This window comes from Triturus cristatus, chromosome 5_1 (genome assembly GCF_964204655.1).
Source record: "Triturus cristatus chromosome 5_1, aTriCri1.1, whole genome shotgun sequence".
Lineage (NCBI taxonomy): Eukaryota > Metazoa > Chordata > Amphibia > Caudata > Salamandridae > Triturus > Triturus cristatus.
This window is the reverse complement of record NC_140587.1, coordinates 257,032,863-257,049,740: the sequence shown is the minus strand read 5'-3', so window position 1 is coordinate 257,049,740 and position 16,878 is coordinate 257,032,863.

Here is a 16,878-nt window from a genome sequence, read left to right as displayed (position 1 = left end):
GAGGTGCTACATCCTTCCACACTTTCTCCAGTAATTGCTCTCCCTCCTGTTTTTGTTGAGATCCTTCTATTTCCATCCCAGCCTCATTAAGGGGTCAGGCAAGGTTAACCATAGCTACAAAGTGCAGTCAGTTCAAAATGTCTCACTGGCTCAATGAGCAACTGATTTGAGTGTTTATTTTATCATTCTCATTGCAAATAATCTAATGTTGACACTTCAGCTCACAATTGCACCTCAGTCTCTTGTTCTCTGATGCTGGCTAAGCCCTGTGAGTTACATGCTGGTTGTCCGCAGCGATCAGGGGTGTGTGGTGTTGCAGGGTTTCTGCTGGCAAAGCAGAACTGTGCCTTAGGCTAACAGGACGTCAGATTGTAGGGACTGAGTCCCTCCACAACATCAGTATCTGTCGGACCAAATCCTGGCTAGCTCACAGCAGGTGATTTTCGCATTCTAGAACATGATATTCTAGTCCCCAAGGGAACTGTGGAAAAAGATCATCACCTTTCGTCTCTCACTCATGCATGACCTTAATAAACAAAAGAAAGAAACAAAGAAAGTTTACAATACATTTATTGAGACTATCATAGTCTATGATGAAGCAAATCTGCTGCAATCATTAGGCAGATACAACTAAACAAAGTTATTAGTATTACTATCAGTTTGCATAAAATGAACATCCCCACTGTGGCAAATTATTAGGCTTTCCTGTTTTCAGTTTCTATTTTAATAAATTCTGGTGTTTTTCCCCCCAATGTTTTCACTTAATTTCAATACCTTAAAAAACACAGTGGTTATCAGTGGTTACACATTTTCACGCCATTAAGCACAAGAGAAACAGTGTTTTTCCGATGTTTATGGAATGTTTTGCTTTTACTATTGTTTTTTGCACTGATAGTGCATGGCATATATACAGTGTAAGTACAGTGAATATGAGGTCCAAATACAGTCAGCGGTGAAAAATGAAGCAGCACTTTTGAAAGTGCGAAGAAAATTCCCCTTTATGGAAGGGATCTAGAACTTGTGCAGAGTACCACAGTGAGGCTTCATTGACTTCAAATGCCCAGGTTGATAAAGGGACATTTCTATGCATCATTGCAAGCCATTTCTAATACATTATAAAAATAAAATTTCCTGAATTGCTCCTCAACATTTCTTTGCTTACCAAGTGGCAAGCACTCTAACATGAAACATGTTACAGTGCCAAAGTCACTAAAAGTGTTGCCCAACCTACTCTCAAGGAGATGTTTCACATCTAAACCAATTATGCTGAACGCTTGGCAGACAAGGGTGTTTTCAGACTTTAGTTTTTTTATTATGTTCACTACAGCAGTCAAGTTTTCCTGTAAAAATCTAAGAATGCAGTAGAGTGCACTTTTTTTCACATCGCTATCAATATGTGACCAAAGATCCTCACATTTCTTGCCTTCGGCATCATCACTCAGCAGAAATTCTGTAAACGGTTGCCACATGGATAATCTAGCATTCGCATCCTCTAGGGCGGAGAACCACCAGTTAAATGACACAGTTGGGATGACTCTGATGCCACACAACGCACAAAATTAGAAATATTTACATTTTAGTTCCTGCGCATAACAAAACAGTACACCTGAATGGACTAAAAAGTCAATAGCATTCTTCATTAACTCTGAGGATTGTAAAGATGCTTTTAGCATACCGTCTAGCAAGTGCCAAGGATCTCTTACAGGGAAGCACTTGAGCTCAGTTATCGATTTTGACAGGTCATTTCACAACTTTTTCACATACGTAGCTGAATCACTGCAAATACAAACAGTATAACACCAATCTTTGTTGAACTTGGTAAGAACTTTTTGCAGCAGAATTCCAAGCGAGACTGTGTTCCATGTTTTCCAAAGGTCTGGTGTCATGTTTTCACCACTATCCCAGTTGTTTTGTGACAGCGCTCTTTAAACATATACCTGTCACTACACCTTGCATTCAATGTTTAAAGCCTGGGGTGTTTGGCAATTCACCTACTATTAATATTGACTCAATAGAAAAGGGGTCTGATATATCAAGGGGTTTTAGCCATTTTCTGTGGATAAATGTGATGGTACATATTTGGAAAGATTCTTATGAAACCAGCCATTTTATCAATCAGTGAAAGAATCAAATGTAGCCAAAATCTCAAATATGATTTTGATATTTCCTGGTTCTCTACAGTTTATAAAATAATTAAAGAAGACCTAAAACATGCTTCTAAACCCTGCACCTTTAGACCAAAGAACACAAGACTGAAAAAAGCAAAAGAAAGAATGAACAATTTTAGTGACATCCCTAAACAACAAAACTCAAGCAGAGTAATGTTAGCCCAGCCTTTCTTTCTGCTACCTTCTATAACAAAGTTAGATTGTATTGGTCCCTACAGGAAGAAATAAAAATGGCTCTTTCACGTTCCCTTTCCTTTCTTTGAATGGCATTTATTTTGTCGTTGTGCAGGTATTTTTCCAGTGTTTCTATGTTTAGACTGGTGAGGGCTATCTCCCTTACGGTGGGGTTTTAGCAGTTATTATTGGTTTAAACCTACAACAGGATAGCCTACAAATTATCTATCTGTCTAGGCCTACCCTTACTGTGTGAGCACAGGAATATATGTGATGTCTGGGATTGTCAACAGACCCCATACCTGATGTATGTAGTTAGGTGATCAACATCATGAGTGTAAACTCAGTTTATGCAAGACTGCATGTCAGGCTCTGTGGGCATTCGTTCCAGGACTGGTCCCTGCCAGAATTCTCCTCTCTGCCCCCCAAGGGGACGACACACAGTTTATATGATGAAGACTACTGTGTAACCCTGGGCGTAGTTCGTGTAGATGCGCTACGCGAAGTGCTCTTTGCAGTAAGCAAGCTACGCGTAGCTTCGCAAACTGCGTTGTGCGGTAGGGAAATGCTGTTCGCAATGATTGCACAGTGCTGGATGATTGTCCGCACTGTAAAAATCCAGTATTTGTAAAATTTAAATGTAGTATTTGTAAAGCGCACAGCTACACGTAGGCATCCCGGCGCTGGGGGCCCTCGGGAAGATTAAGCGAGCTATTGCCCAGAGTCACATGGTGCTGGGCTGACCTGCCACTGGTGCCGGGGATCGAACCGTGATCCCCAGCTTCCAACGTCAGTCGCCCTGGCCGCTGCGCCACACCTCTTGCAATCATTGCGAACGGCATCCTGCACAGTGCAAGCGGTTGTTTTCTGCCGCTCGAGTAGATTTGTACTCGAGCGGCTGCTTTCTCAACGCGGACTGGTAGTTTCTCATCGCGAGCAGTCGTGAGCATACGCGACCACTTGCAATGAGAAACCTGGCCTCCCCGCGTTGAGAATCTCACAGGGAGGTTTATTTTCCACGCTCACACTCGGCAACCTGAAGGAAAACGTCTCGTCGGGATATTGATTTTGCTCGCTCACGGTTGCCAAGTTGATCTTGAGGACTGCGAGCGAGCAAAAAATGCCCGCTACGCTATGCGTTTTCGCACTGTGCTACGTGCGATTCGCTTACTGCGTAGTTGCACAAACTATGCACACTCCGCTAGCGTAGCGTAGTTTGCCGCCCAGGCCTACTACTGTGTTGGAAAGCTGCAGCTGTGCTTCCGTGTTATGCGTAAAATGTGACGAGCTGTTGCTGACTCAAGCAAAGAGAATAGTACCCCATGTTGTTATGTGTTCCAGGCAACCTTATACAAAATATGCAGACTGACTGCCCAAAAGAATCACTGAAAAATAAACATGTACAGCGTATTTCTAAAATAATGTCACAAAAACAAATGTGTGTTGTGTGGCTGTGCAGAGCAGAGGCAGCCTAATACATCTAATTCACAAAACTAAGGGAGAACCAAAGTGGGAATAAAAGGTAAATCACTACAGTGGCAGATGTGGGTTGTAGTCTCAGCTTCACAGCTTGATTCTAAGTTGACGGAGGGAACCACAGTGGTGTTCTCACTGGAAAATCTCGGGAAGGCAGGGGTGCAGCAGTACCCAACTCCAGCAGCAGCTGTCCTTCTGGATGGCTGTGGCTCAGCACACAGCAGTGGCAGTTCCAGCCTCCAGGCCAAGTTCCTCGCTGTGATGTCTTTGTGGCATCTGTGGCCTCTGGACTGATCAGCATTTTACTCTTCTGTGACAATGTGACCTTTCTGTCCTCATCGGCAGCAGCAACATCCGCCTTTCAAGCCTGTGATGGACTGCCTGATTTTACAAACATGTTAACGTGCAATATTGATACAGCCCACTTGTTAACTGCATGAGAGACTGGGGATCCTCTTTACAGCATGGGTTGCTCCTGCTTCACTCGCTTGTGTCGTCAGGTTTATCTGTGGCTCCATATGTTCGAACCAGTTGGGCTTCACCTCCTAAACACTCACTGGTCCGGCCAGCCAGACATACTGCTTCCCTCTTTCAGCAGGCAGACAAGCTTTTAGACTCTCAACTGCTTCAGCTTAGCAACTCCAGCAGAAAATTGTGACTTTATGTTCTTTTCCCTCACCTGTAGAAACAACACCTGTCAGGCACACACCAGCACTAGTTAAACAGTAGCTCTTTGAGTACTCTGTGAAGCACTCCCTTTCTTGGGTAAAAACAACTTAGGACTGAAACCATGAGGAGTGGTTTGGCTTCCACTTTCATACACCTTTTACTTCGACTGACGAAACGGACCGCGAAGCACTCTGCAGTATCCTGAAGAACATTCTCCTGGTTATGTTATGTTATTAGAGTTTATAAAGCGCACGATTACCTTACGGTGTCCTGGCGCTAAGCACTGAAAGCCTACGCTAAAATGAGAAACTAAAACTGAGAGAAAAACCATGTTTTGAGATTTTTCCTAAAGGAACTAAAATCTTAAGCATTTCTCAGCATGAAAGGGAGTTCGTTCCAGATTTTTGACGCACCGTAAACAAACCTCCTTCCTCCCCAGTTTGCCTTTTTTATGCAAGGAATTTTCACTAGCTTGGCTCCAGTAGATCTGAGCATTCTGCATGGAGTATACCAGGAAAACTTGTTTTTGAGAAATTCGGGACCTGTCCCGTTCGAGGCTCTGAACACTATACACGAGGCTTTGAACCTAGCTCTCAAGTGAGTAGGAAGCCAGTGCAGTCTCTTCAGATCACCTTTAACTGACACAAATCTAGGAGTCCGGGTCAAAAGTCTGGCAGCGGTGTTTTGAATAACCTGCAACCTATTTTGATGTTGTGACTGCATATTGACATAAAGACTGTTACAATAGTCAAGACGAGATAATATGAGTGCAGTCACCACCGTGCGGAGACACCCCTCAGAAAGGTATGACCTGATTTGTCTGATCATTCTGAGTACCATAGAACATCCTGAAGTGACCCTGCTCACTTGGTCCCCCATGCTGAGTTTTTCATCAACCACCACTCCCAAGTTTTTAGCTTTCCTACAAGGTGTGGGGCAGAGACCGAGTGAGTCAGGCCACCAATCGGGTGTCCACATCCGAGGATTATTTCCAAACCTCACCACTTCTGTCTTAGCTGAGTTCAGCTTAAGGCAATTAGCCGACATCCATCTAGAAATGGATACCATGCATTCCGAAAAACGGGGTCCTGTTTCCTTTTCAGCTCCCTCCTTTACAGACAGCACAATTTGCGTGTCATCTGCGTAGGAGGTGAGTTGGAACCCAAATGATCTAATGATGCCAGCCAGGGGTGCTGATATTAAAAAGTGTGGGGCTTAGAGAAGAGCCCTGTGGCACCCCGCATGGCAAGGAGAAGGGTTCCGATGTATCGTCATTTAGTTCGACTATTTGTAGTCTATCCTTCAGAAAGGAAGCAAGCAAATTCCATGCCTGTCCTATTATCCCGATCTCTGACAGCCGATTAAGCAGTACCTTGTGATGCACGGTGTCAAAGGCCGCGGATAGGTCTAAAAGGATCAGCATAGCGTTTCCTCCTTTGTCCATTACCTCTCTAATCTCCTCAGTCGATTTGATAAGAGCCAGCTCGGTGCTATGATGAGTTCTGAAGCCATATTGAGAGTGATCCAAGGAATCGTTCAGCAAGAGAAAGTCACTGAGTTGTCTGTTCATGGCTTTTTCAAGCATTTTGGCTGGTAGGGGAAGTCTGGAGATAGGGCGATAGTTAGTTGGATCTTTAGGGTCCAAAGATTGTTTTTTTAAAAGAGGAAGCACTGAGGCCTTTTTCCAGGGGCTGGGAAAATTGCGGTACGAAATACATTGTTGAACAGAGGAGTTAAGACCCTGCAGGTTATATCTGCAAACTGTTTAATAATCCATGTGGGACAAGGATCGCTAGGAGCACCTGATTTTATATTGATCATGAGTTTTATTGTTTCTTCTGTGTTCAAAGGAAGAAAATGATCCAGGGTGCTGGCCGGGGGAGGGGGAATATTAGTGGTAGAATCCATATGACTTTTTTTGACTAGGTCTGACAAAGAGGAAAAAATAGTTTCCACTTTTGACTTGAAGAATACAGCGACAGTATTACAAAAGTCAGGTGCGACTGGAACATTAGGCTTCCTAGGGTTTGACAGTTTGATGACTGTTTTAAAGAGCTCCTTAGAGTCAGATTTGGCTTTTGTAATTTGAAGTGAGAAATATTCTTTCTTGGCTACCAAGAGGGATTGTTTATAGCTAGCAATCGCTGATTTAAAGTCCCTTTTATCAGCTGTTGCATAGTTTTTTCGCCACAATCTTTCGGCCCGTTTACATAACAGTTTTTTTTCTCTGAGCTCTTCTGAATACCAAGGAGCAGTGGGTAAAGCCCTTTTCGGTATCCATTTTCTGGGGGGGGCTGCAAGGAGACACGCCTGGTCTAACCAGTTGTTATACAGGCGCGTTGCTACTTCAGGATCGGGCGAATCTATAGGCATTGATTCCAAGAGGGAAGTTTCTAGGTGTATGACATCGACTTTACCCCAAGCTCTGGTTGTAATCTCCTTCTTATCTTTTGAGTCCATAGGACCCCTCATAGCATGTTTAAGTTCAAAGGTAATTATGAAATGATCGGACCAGGTAATCGGGAGGACAGAGATGTTACCCAAGTCACAGTTATTTGAGAAAATCCCATCTAGGGTATGTCCTTTTATGTGGGTGGGGAAGGAGATCAATTGTTCAAGGCCTCCTAAGGCCATAGTACTGTTAAGCCTGGCCGTGTCAGGGTCTTCCAATTTTTCCAAATGGAAGTTGAAGTCTCCTAACACGACAAATGTTTGTTGACTCAGACCTTCTTCTAATAATATATTCAAAGAGTTTAGAAAATCAGTCTTCCCTCCTGGAGGGCGGTAGATTAAGATCCCTTTGAAAGGTTTATAGTGCGCGGAAGAGATGTTAAAAGACCAAGCTTCGCAGCCTTGATCATACACAAGTAGGAAATGTGGGGTCAGTGAGTCATGATATATCTCTGCAAGCCCTCCGCCCCTTTTGTGAGTTCGGTCAAGGGAGTAGCAGCAGAAGCCGATAGGGCTGGCCTTCACCAAGTCAGGACCCGAAGTGCTGTCCAACCAAGTCTCTGTAATAGATGCAAGTTTAACATTGTTGTCTTCCAAAAGAAGAGCACATTCGACTGAGTGTTTAACAAGCGATCTTGCATTAAATAGGACACATTTCAGGTGATTGTCCCTTCCGACATTTTTACCCACGTCGTGAGCAGGTTCCCTATGTTGAATAGGTAGATTAAGTAGGGTTGGAAGCGGGACCATACACTCACTACATATTGGAGACCCATCCGTTCTGTATGCAGCATCATTAGCATCAGGAATAGAGCCCGGGGACAATTTGTGACACTGTAGACCTTTATCTCTGTGATTCCACATCTGAATGTCCTTACCAGTATAGATGTACCTTCCACCTGGTGGGGAAGGGCCAGGAAGACTGGCCCTAGGCCCGGCCTGGGCGCGGACGGGCGCAGGCGGGCGCAGACGGGCTTGCCTTGGGCGCGCCTTTGGTGCGCCCGCTGCGTGCGTCCGCTGCGCGACAGCGTCCTCCTACAATACTCCCCCATGAACCACTAGACCGCTTATCGGCGGAAGTGGTGTTCTACTGGCCGGAATCAAGGCTCCGTGAAAGTGCGGTGCATATAGCAGCAAACAACTCCCACTCCCCACTCCGGACGGTTAAAAGCAATTAAAAATACAGGTAAAACAAATACGAATGTATTTCTAAAAATATAAAAAGATTTGCTCACAATGTACTCTCGTATTCAGTTTTCTAAAAGCGCCACAGCGAGCATTGAACACAGCTTCGCTAGGTGATCACGTGCTGTGCGGGCGCGACAGCATCCTCCTAAAATACTCCCCCATGAACCACTAGACCGCTAATCGGCGGAAGTGGTGTTCTACTGGCCGGAAGCAAGGCTCCGTGAAAGTGCGGTGCATATAGCAGCAAACAACTCCCACTCTGGACGGTTAAAAGCAATTAAAAATACAGGTAAAACAAATACGAATACGATGGTGGGGTGTGCCAGTGGGGTGTGCCAGTGGGGTGTGCCAGTGCCGGTGGAGTGGACCAGTCAGCCAGTGCCAGAGCAACTTAATACCTTTTAAGCGGGGAGAGGGGATGCATGTACCCCTCCCCATAGGCTTATTCAGACCTGGAGACCCATTCCCTGGCGCCCAGCGCAACAAGGGAAGCCCAACCAGGGCATAGCGGGGCCCTGGGACTCCATCTCTAAGAAGAACGGAGGGCAGGACCCTGAATTGCTCCGCTAAATGCAAGTGCCAAGGAGAGAGGCTGCTCCCGCCTGTTAGGAGCACAACACAGCTGTTGTCTGCACCAGCGCCACCCCCTGAGTATTTGAACTGTGTGGAGCTGCCGGCCAGGCAGTGTGGGAGTGGGCCCCGCTTGCTGCCTTAACAGTGAATGAATTGCTCTGAGGATGCTCTGTGTGGGACAGCCGCGCCCCACATACAAATCAAAATGAGACAACATGCAGCGCAAACCCACAGTGCCAAAGATCAATGGGAGAAGCCCAGTGCTCCAATATTCGCTGCTCCAGTGACGGAATGCCCCATAACACCCTGCAAGACCTTTTACTGTGATAATTTCTCTCTCTAGTGGTGACCCAGTGGTGGGCAGGGACAGCACCAACACTGGCGAGGAAGTGTGTGGAGGCTGCAGGAGTGCAGCAGCTCCCTTTTGTTAACTTTAAAAACGTAATCCTATGTTTCCTAGATCTCAGAATGCAAGGCCTGGGGACACTTTTGAGCATTTTATTAAAAGCGTTTGGTGGGCCTGAGCTTCTGCTCTACAGTTCTGGAATGCAAGGATCCCTAGTGGTAGGTCTTATGGCTAACTTCTACGTGGCCTGCAATGGTAAAAGATAGATTTTGACATCTGCCTTTTTGATTTTCAATACTTTATTTAAAGTATTATTTTGACAACAATTATTACATTTAAACATGGTTAAAGATTCTATTGTTGCGATAGTGATTTTTAAAATGTGGCTATGATTCTTACAATGTGATTATCCTTTAATAAAGTCAATAGGCTTGCCTTACATTTTAATGTGGGGATGACCCTCTTGACAAAGCCAATAGGCTTGCTGTATTTGACATGATATCTCCTTACTTTATGATGTTCTATCTGATATAGGTTTTCCCGAACCTATGTGTAAGCCTTGTGAACTTAAGCCACATTATATACTAAGAATGAGCAGGTAACTTGACGCATGGTCTGAACTGTACACAGAATACATTTACAGGCAAATACTAAGTTTTTACAACACTCTTGGCATTCCTAAGACTTGTATACAAATGTTGTTAATAATACGCAGCGTGGTGATGCTTAATGTACCTACCTGAGAGCATGAGTCAGCATTGACAGGATTAGAACTTGTGAACCGAATATCAGAGTGATCAGAGTCTACGTCACAGCCGCCGCTAATTCTGCCAGATGGGAACGTCAAGGTCTGGTAATATTCCCAGTCTCTTGGGCCGCACTCTAGAGCTCCATCATGTCCCTGATCAGGTTCAGCTTCTATATGGACACCCCAGGACTCCCACTCACCCTCAATATGCTGATGAAACCCAGCTCTACCTCAATGTCTTTACTGCTTGTGACATTTAAGGGAATATTTGTCATTATTTCATTCAGCCCAGCATGCCACCTTGCTGCGCTGTGTGAAAGGGAAAGGGCAGGAATGCTCCATATTTCAAAATATACAGTGCATTATTCCCCTTTCCTTGCGCTGGCACACACTGTGCTGTCTTGTGCCAACGCAAGAACGCTTGCACCATGGTGCATGGCTGCCTGTGTTGTAAGCAGGATTGTTTTTGTGCAGAAAGAAACACCTCAGTGCATCAAAATTAATCTCAGTGTCTTCCAGAAAAGGATTTCTGGCACCCACCAATACCTCAGCCTGAGCAAGACAGACTTTCACTGTTCTCTAACACAACCAAACAACCAAAAGTGAAAGCCGGCCTCTTGAGGAGCTGTGTGCCCTGGCGTAATTTGAGGACCTATCTACGAAAGATGCCTATTTGCAGTTCATGGAAGGACTGCTGCCAATCCCTCAAAGAACTTTTGAGGGCTACAGAATCCCACATTGGTACAAATGGAAACAGTTTTACTTTTTATCGAAGTGATCTCTAGATAAGATCTCTGCTAGAGGCGCTATATGTGAAAGAAGATCCTTCCCAAGAGGGTTCCAAGCAAAATCCTTAATAGCACTTTTTGACTTTCTGGATCACTTAGGGCCAGTCCTTGACTGGGGGAAGAATATATCCTAAAGAGGTGTGAATGTCTTTACCAAATGCTCTGTGCTGTGGGTCTGCGCTCTGTCATAAAGGACTACCGACTTTCTTATGTACTAGAATAATATTATTTGGCTCTCATCTTCTCTTCAGGTATTACACCTTTTAAAATCCAATACCACGGGGATCGAAATTTGAAGGTGGAATAATTTTTGCCTATTACAATTTGAGCCCTTTAAAATCTGCCATGACACGCAGATCTTGGTGCTGTGCTCACTGGACTCTACATACCCCAGTATTTACTGCCCTTTTTCTCCCAGTAAAGGTTGGTGAGGCATGCAGTAACTGCCAAAAACTTGTAATTCTGATTTCTTTGCAAAATAGTTGTTTGCACAGGGATCAGAAAAGATTGGGCCAATCACAATGAGGGCTTTCATGTCTTTATTATCAGTCAGCTGGGGCTTTTTTGGGTACCTTAAAAGCCTCCTGGGAGATAGTTGTGGAGACATATCTCCACAGTCACCTCAAATATAATGGTAGTGGGGTCAAAACCTCTTTCCACCAACAGGATGAACCTCATTTAAGGATAAGGGGCATATTTATCAAAGAGCTGCACCACCATTGAGCCGCGTGTAATAGAGCGCAAGAGCAACCTAACTCTTAATTTAGATTTATCAAGCCAAACAAGGCCGAATTGCATAGCCCTGAGTGTCTTGATAAATCCAGAGTAAAACAAAGCAGAGCAAATCACTGTGTTGCATATCTCTGCCGCAGGGAGTCATCCCATTGGTGGAGCATGGGTAGCCCCACAAATCCTCCCGTGGATTTTGGTGCATTCCCAGATTTACCCGTAGGCCTGAGAATGCATCAAAATGCTATGCACCGAAATGAAGGTGTAATGGGGAGAAATATCTTTATTTCACCTGTTTTTTTTCTATGCAGCAAACATAGAAGGAGGAAAATGCCTCAGGGGATTGCTTTTGTGCAGGAAGGCTTCCCTTCCTGCACTAAAACAACCCTGCTTACTACTCAAGCACCCTTGTGCCATGGTGGGACGTGGTTTGGCTGTTCAGACTGGACTGTTCCCATGGTGAGCAGGGGCAAGACTGATTTACATATGACTGGGTCTAAACTGGAAACGCATGGTGTGCAAAAGACGATGGATTTAGGCCCAGATCTCTTTACTGGGGGTGAATGTTTGACATTGTTTCAACATTCAAGTCGATCAAATTGTTCTTTTTTCATGCGTTGGTGCAGCACATTGTGAGGCAGTGCAGGGAAAAGACAGGAATGTGCCCTATAATGTTACGTTCTGCCCATTTCTGCCCTTTCCCTATCACGCAGCACAGCGCAGAGTAGCAAGGTGGTTTGCTGCGCTGTGTGAGTTTTTTACTAAATGTGCCCCCAGGTATTTATACATGGAAACTGCTTTTGGATGGACAACCTGGTCATAGACGGTCAATTGGGCGGAATAATTAACTGAATTTTCTATTTTTAAATATAAAATAAGATACACCATAAGAAAAGTGAGAAATCACATACCATGTAACCCAAGAATCACCACCTCCACCACTCCAAATCGTGGTCGGGCAGTCAGCGTTGCATGTGCGTAAGAGGGCATAGATTGGCAAAAGCGCTTGGAGACCCCTTGCAAAAAAATGTCATTGCATTGCAAAATAAGTTTCACTCTAATCAACACCGGCCAAGATAGAAAATGTCTGGAGAATATTGGCCATATCTCATAAAGGAAGTGCTGTGGGTGCTACAGTTTTTGGCTGACCTGTGCCTTAAGTAGTCAAAGAGCTGGAGCAGTTCTATTTTACCACTTTAGATAGCGGTAAATGGTTGCTTGTCTTGGGAACTTTCAAGGTATGTGCTGCTTTTGCCTAAAAATATAGCACGATTTTTGTTGACATATCTAAAGCAAGAAACAGAACATAACATAATAGCATACACAAAATACCATAACAGAGCAGATCACAGCAAAACAAACAAATCAGAATGAAACGCGACTGTGGTACAATACACCAAAATCACATTGAAATAAAGCAGGACAAAAACACAAAAGCATGAAAAACAACAGAACACAATCCCAACACACATCACCACCACCCCAAAATGAGTCAAAACAAATATGCACATACGTTCTTGTCATGCATTGCCAGCTCCTGAGACCAGTTTTTATAATATAGCGGTAAAAAGTCTTACACCCAAGCACACGAAATAGAGCCATTAAAGAATGTTTCGGGATCTGTTTCCAGTTCTATTTCTCTGCAAGTTTACATTTTGCAGAGTATGCTTTAAAATGAATGTCGATTTTTTTTTCAGCAGGTTTACTTATTGCAGCATAAATTGTCGCAAAATTGACGTTTCACGCAGATGTGTGGAAATGTTAAAAGATTGGTGTATTAATTACGACATAATCCAAGGTAGCTTTCCACCTTTCTTTATTTTGCTCCAGCAGTCAACGGTCAGTAACCTCCAGCTGAATCCAAAGACAACAGCTTTTCCTGGAACGTGACTTATCGCCCATCCCACAGCGTCATCCAATGACACATTCTGCATTCTAGCACATCTCCACAATTGGGATTCAAAGTTTGCAAAGTTTTCCATACACCTCTGCTCACACTGTGTGAAAACATGGAACTTTCCACAGCACGGAAACAGCACTGTGGCATTCAGCACTGTACAAAAAACACAAGTAATTATTACTTTCATGGGTGACGAGGTCTCTCAGTTGGATATGGGAACAGAGGAATGGAGCTCTCTGCAGATGTGAAAACACTCGGCTTAAATTGGTACAACATTATTAAAAAGAGGAATTTAGATATTGAAAGAGGAAGCAACCAAGCGGAACAACAATTGTTTACACACAAAATGATGAAATGTAATCTATTTAACATTCTGCAACCGAAACCAGTGCTAACCAGGTCAACGAGGATATTGCAAAACCAAAGGAGTCCATGACCCAGAAGCAACATCAAATATTTAAGGTTAAGAAAAAGGAGGTACCGCGAGCTCAATGTGACAATACATCCCACGGACAGAAAATATTACATGATGCGCAATAAAAGTACTGACCTATTAACCCATGCACGCCTAGAAACATATGAGTGTCAGTGCTAGGTTGCAAATCTTGAGTATACACTGAGGAGACATAGTTATGAAATAGTGGCGCACTGAAACGCAGGAAGTCACCTTGCTGCGCTGCCCTACATCACTGGGAAAGGGCGGAATACGCCATATTGAAAATAATACGACACACTCCTGTTCTTGGGGCACAATGGGCTGCCTAGCACCAACGCAGGCACTCTTGCACCATGGTGCGAGGGTGCCTGCAATGCATGCAGGATTGTTGTTCTGCAGGAAGGGACACCTTCCTGCACAAAAACAATCCTGAGAGACGGATTCCTCCATCTATCTGTGCAGCACACATTGAAAGAGGAAGTAACGATGAGATGTAAAGATATTTCTCCTTGTTACGTCTCTCCTGGTCATTGCCTTCTCTTCTTCTGTCAGCATCCCATTCCTACCTATTGGAGTGAAGGTGCCCATTCGCTCTATGAAGTCCACCACTGTGAGCTGTTTTCACTTTCTATTAGATGTCAAAGGACCTCCTATAAATCCCATCCTCTCCCAAACCTCGGCCTGTGTCCTGTATGCTGTGGGAGGTTGCAGCGGCGCTTCCTTGTACAACATTTGTATGCTGATTCCAGTAGACATTTTTTTATTACTAATGTAACTCTTCTGCTGCGGGGTCCTGGGAGTAGGGTTTATGGTTCATACCCATGCAGTACCTGAGGAAAAGGGCAGCCCTCATGTTTAATTGCCTTCGGAAAGTCCAGAAGCTCTGGCTATGCTTTCCAGTATGATGGTGGAGAGCAGGGATGCCACCAACCTCACTAGACTACTTATTATTGAGTGGCTGCCCTGGGGCTGCTCACTTCATCTATAAAGGCGGCTGCTCGGGTGCCGCTTGTTCCCCCTGTGGTTTCTCCATGCATACTGCTGTCTTCCTTTAAGTAGTGGCTGCGCGGGTGCAGCTTCATTTGTCGTCTTTAGCAGCTGTGGGGGCATTGCACTCCTTCTCTTAAGTGTCAGTGATAGGAGGAGTTTCTTTTCTGCACCTCGTGTGTGGATATAATTAAAGCGAAGTGTAACTGCACGTGGTGCCACATCATCATATAATACACTCGAAAAGAGGGGATGCAGAACGACTGAGTTAAATACCGATTTAGCTCCTCTTACCTGCTTGGCCCTTGCACACCAGGTCACCCTGTCAAGGTGGTGCGTTTAATAAGCCCTCCCACCTTTTTCTTTTAAGACATAGGCAGATGGACTTTCCAGTGCCTGTGTTTTCTTATTTTCTGACAGATATAAGGGGGATAATAAGTTGTTTCCTATTCCTCATGGGAGAGGGCATGTTTACATAAGTGCTCTACTTTAAGGGGTATATATTTGCATATGATTCTGCCGGGCAGATCTGTGGTCTACCATCTAAGGCCCCACAGATCATATAAAAGAAGCAGTCTTCCCTTGTTTACCCAGTCTGTTCTGGACTTGCGTTTGTTACCATAGGAAAGCAGGCAGATAAATCTCACCATATACCTCCCGATAGATCCCTTTGTGCGGTTTGTGATGGAGAACGTAGACGCCATACTCCTTTTGTGACAGAGAAGGATCTCCAGGAGATGGTGAAATCTTTGTTGAAAGCCAATAATAGATATCGCAGAAGGAGTCCCCCTTCTTAGGTTTCTCCTCCTTCAGCTAGTTCCTATTGGTCTGTGTCCTCCCCCTCATCTGCTTCTTCTTGGGCTTCTCCTGAATATGATGAAGGGAATGTTGGTTTTCCAGCGGACTCCTCCACTAAGGAGAAATATGTGCTTTAGGTGGGTTAAAGTCAGTAAAATCTTATCTTTCTTCGACCCTCTAATTACCAGTTGAGGATGGCCAGCCTAGCACGAGCAGGCAGTTTTTTAGTCAGTTTTAGAAGCTTATGATCCCCAAAGTCCCAGTGACACCAGGTAGTGATGTCATATTTAAACCACCACTTAGGGACAGGCTCTGCTTCCCTAAATCAGTTAGCTCATCTCAAGGGCTCGTTGGGGAGGGGGTGGGTGGGAGAGCAATCTGCTGAGTGTCCAGTCTGTGCACATCCAAGTGCTTTTAAGCTTGCAAGAAGAATATCTGAATTGAATATTCCCATCGTCCCAGGACTTTGTTCCTACCCCACTAGTATTTCAGGGAATTTACGGACGGTGTTAGATCCCACTAGTAGACTTATTTGCCTTTCTCCTGAAATACCAGTTATCTTGTTTTTTCTTGAGATTCAAGGATCAAGGGAAGTGGACATGGATGCCTTGACGAGCCGTTCAAAAGTCGGCTTTCTTTATGACTTTCTCCCAATACCCTTATCCTAAGGATCCTTGCAAGGCTTTAGAGAGAACCAGCAGAGATGATCCTGATCCCTGCAAAGCTTGGGTAAGGAAACCATGGTCCCCTCTGCTCTGGCTTCTGTCAATAGAAGTTGAGTGGATTATTCCTTTGGTCCCATCACCTCTGAGTTACCTCTTCATCCACCACATACCTTAATCCAATTAAGACTGTCGGTTTGTCAGCTCAAAGAGAGGGCCTGTAGAATAAGAGTTTCTCCTTATCAGTCTCTCATTCGCTTCAGGCATCCAGAAGGACGTCCACCAATAAATCTTATAAATATCTTTGGACTTGATCTGATGGTTGGTGCAGAGCAAAATCTTTATCCTGAGTTTTACCTCCCATTTATGAAATTTTTCAATTCCTGCAGGAGGGTTTTGATAAAGAATTAACATTATCTACACTTAGACTCTAGTGGCCTTTAGTTAAGACATTTCAATCTCCCTGGGATAATCTTCCTTTGGTAGATCAGATGATTTCCAAGTTATTTCGAGGGTTTGAGCTCCTAAGACATAGTGAACAGACTACTTTCCCTTCTTGGGACCTTTCTCTAGGTTTATAACACCTTCATAAACCTCCTTTAAAGAAGACGTTCCTCATCCTGAAGGTGTTCTTTCTGGTTGCAATAACCACTGCAAGGAGGTTAGGACAGGGGCGGCTGGTGACATTTTAAAGTGGTGGGGCGTAAAATGATTGGTATACTTCACCGTTGCGAGCGAGCGTTGCGAGCGAGCCCGAACCCCTATAAGGAGGGTTCGGGGGGGTT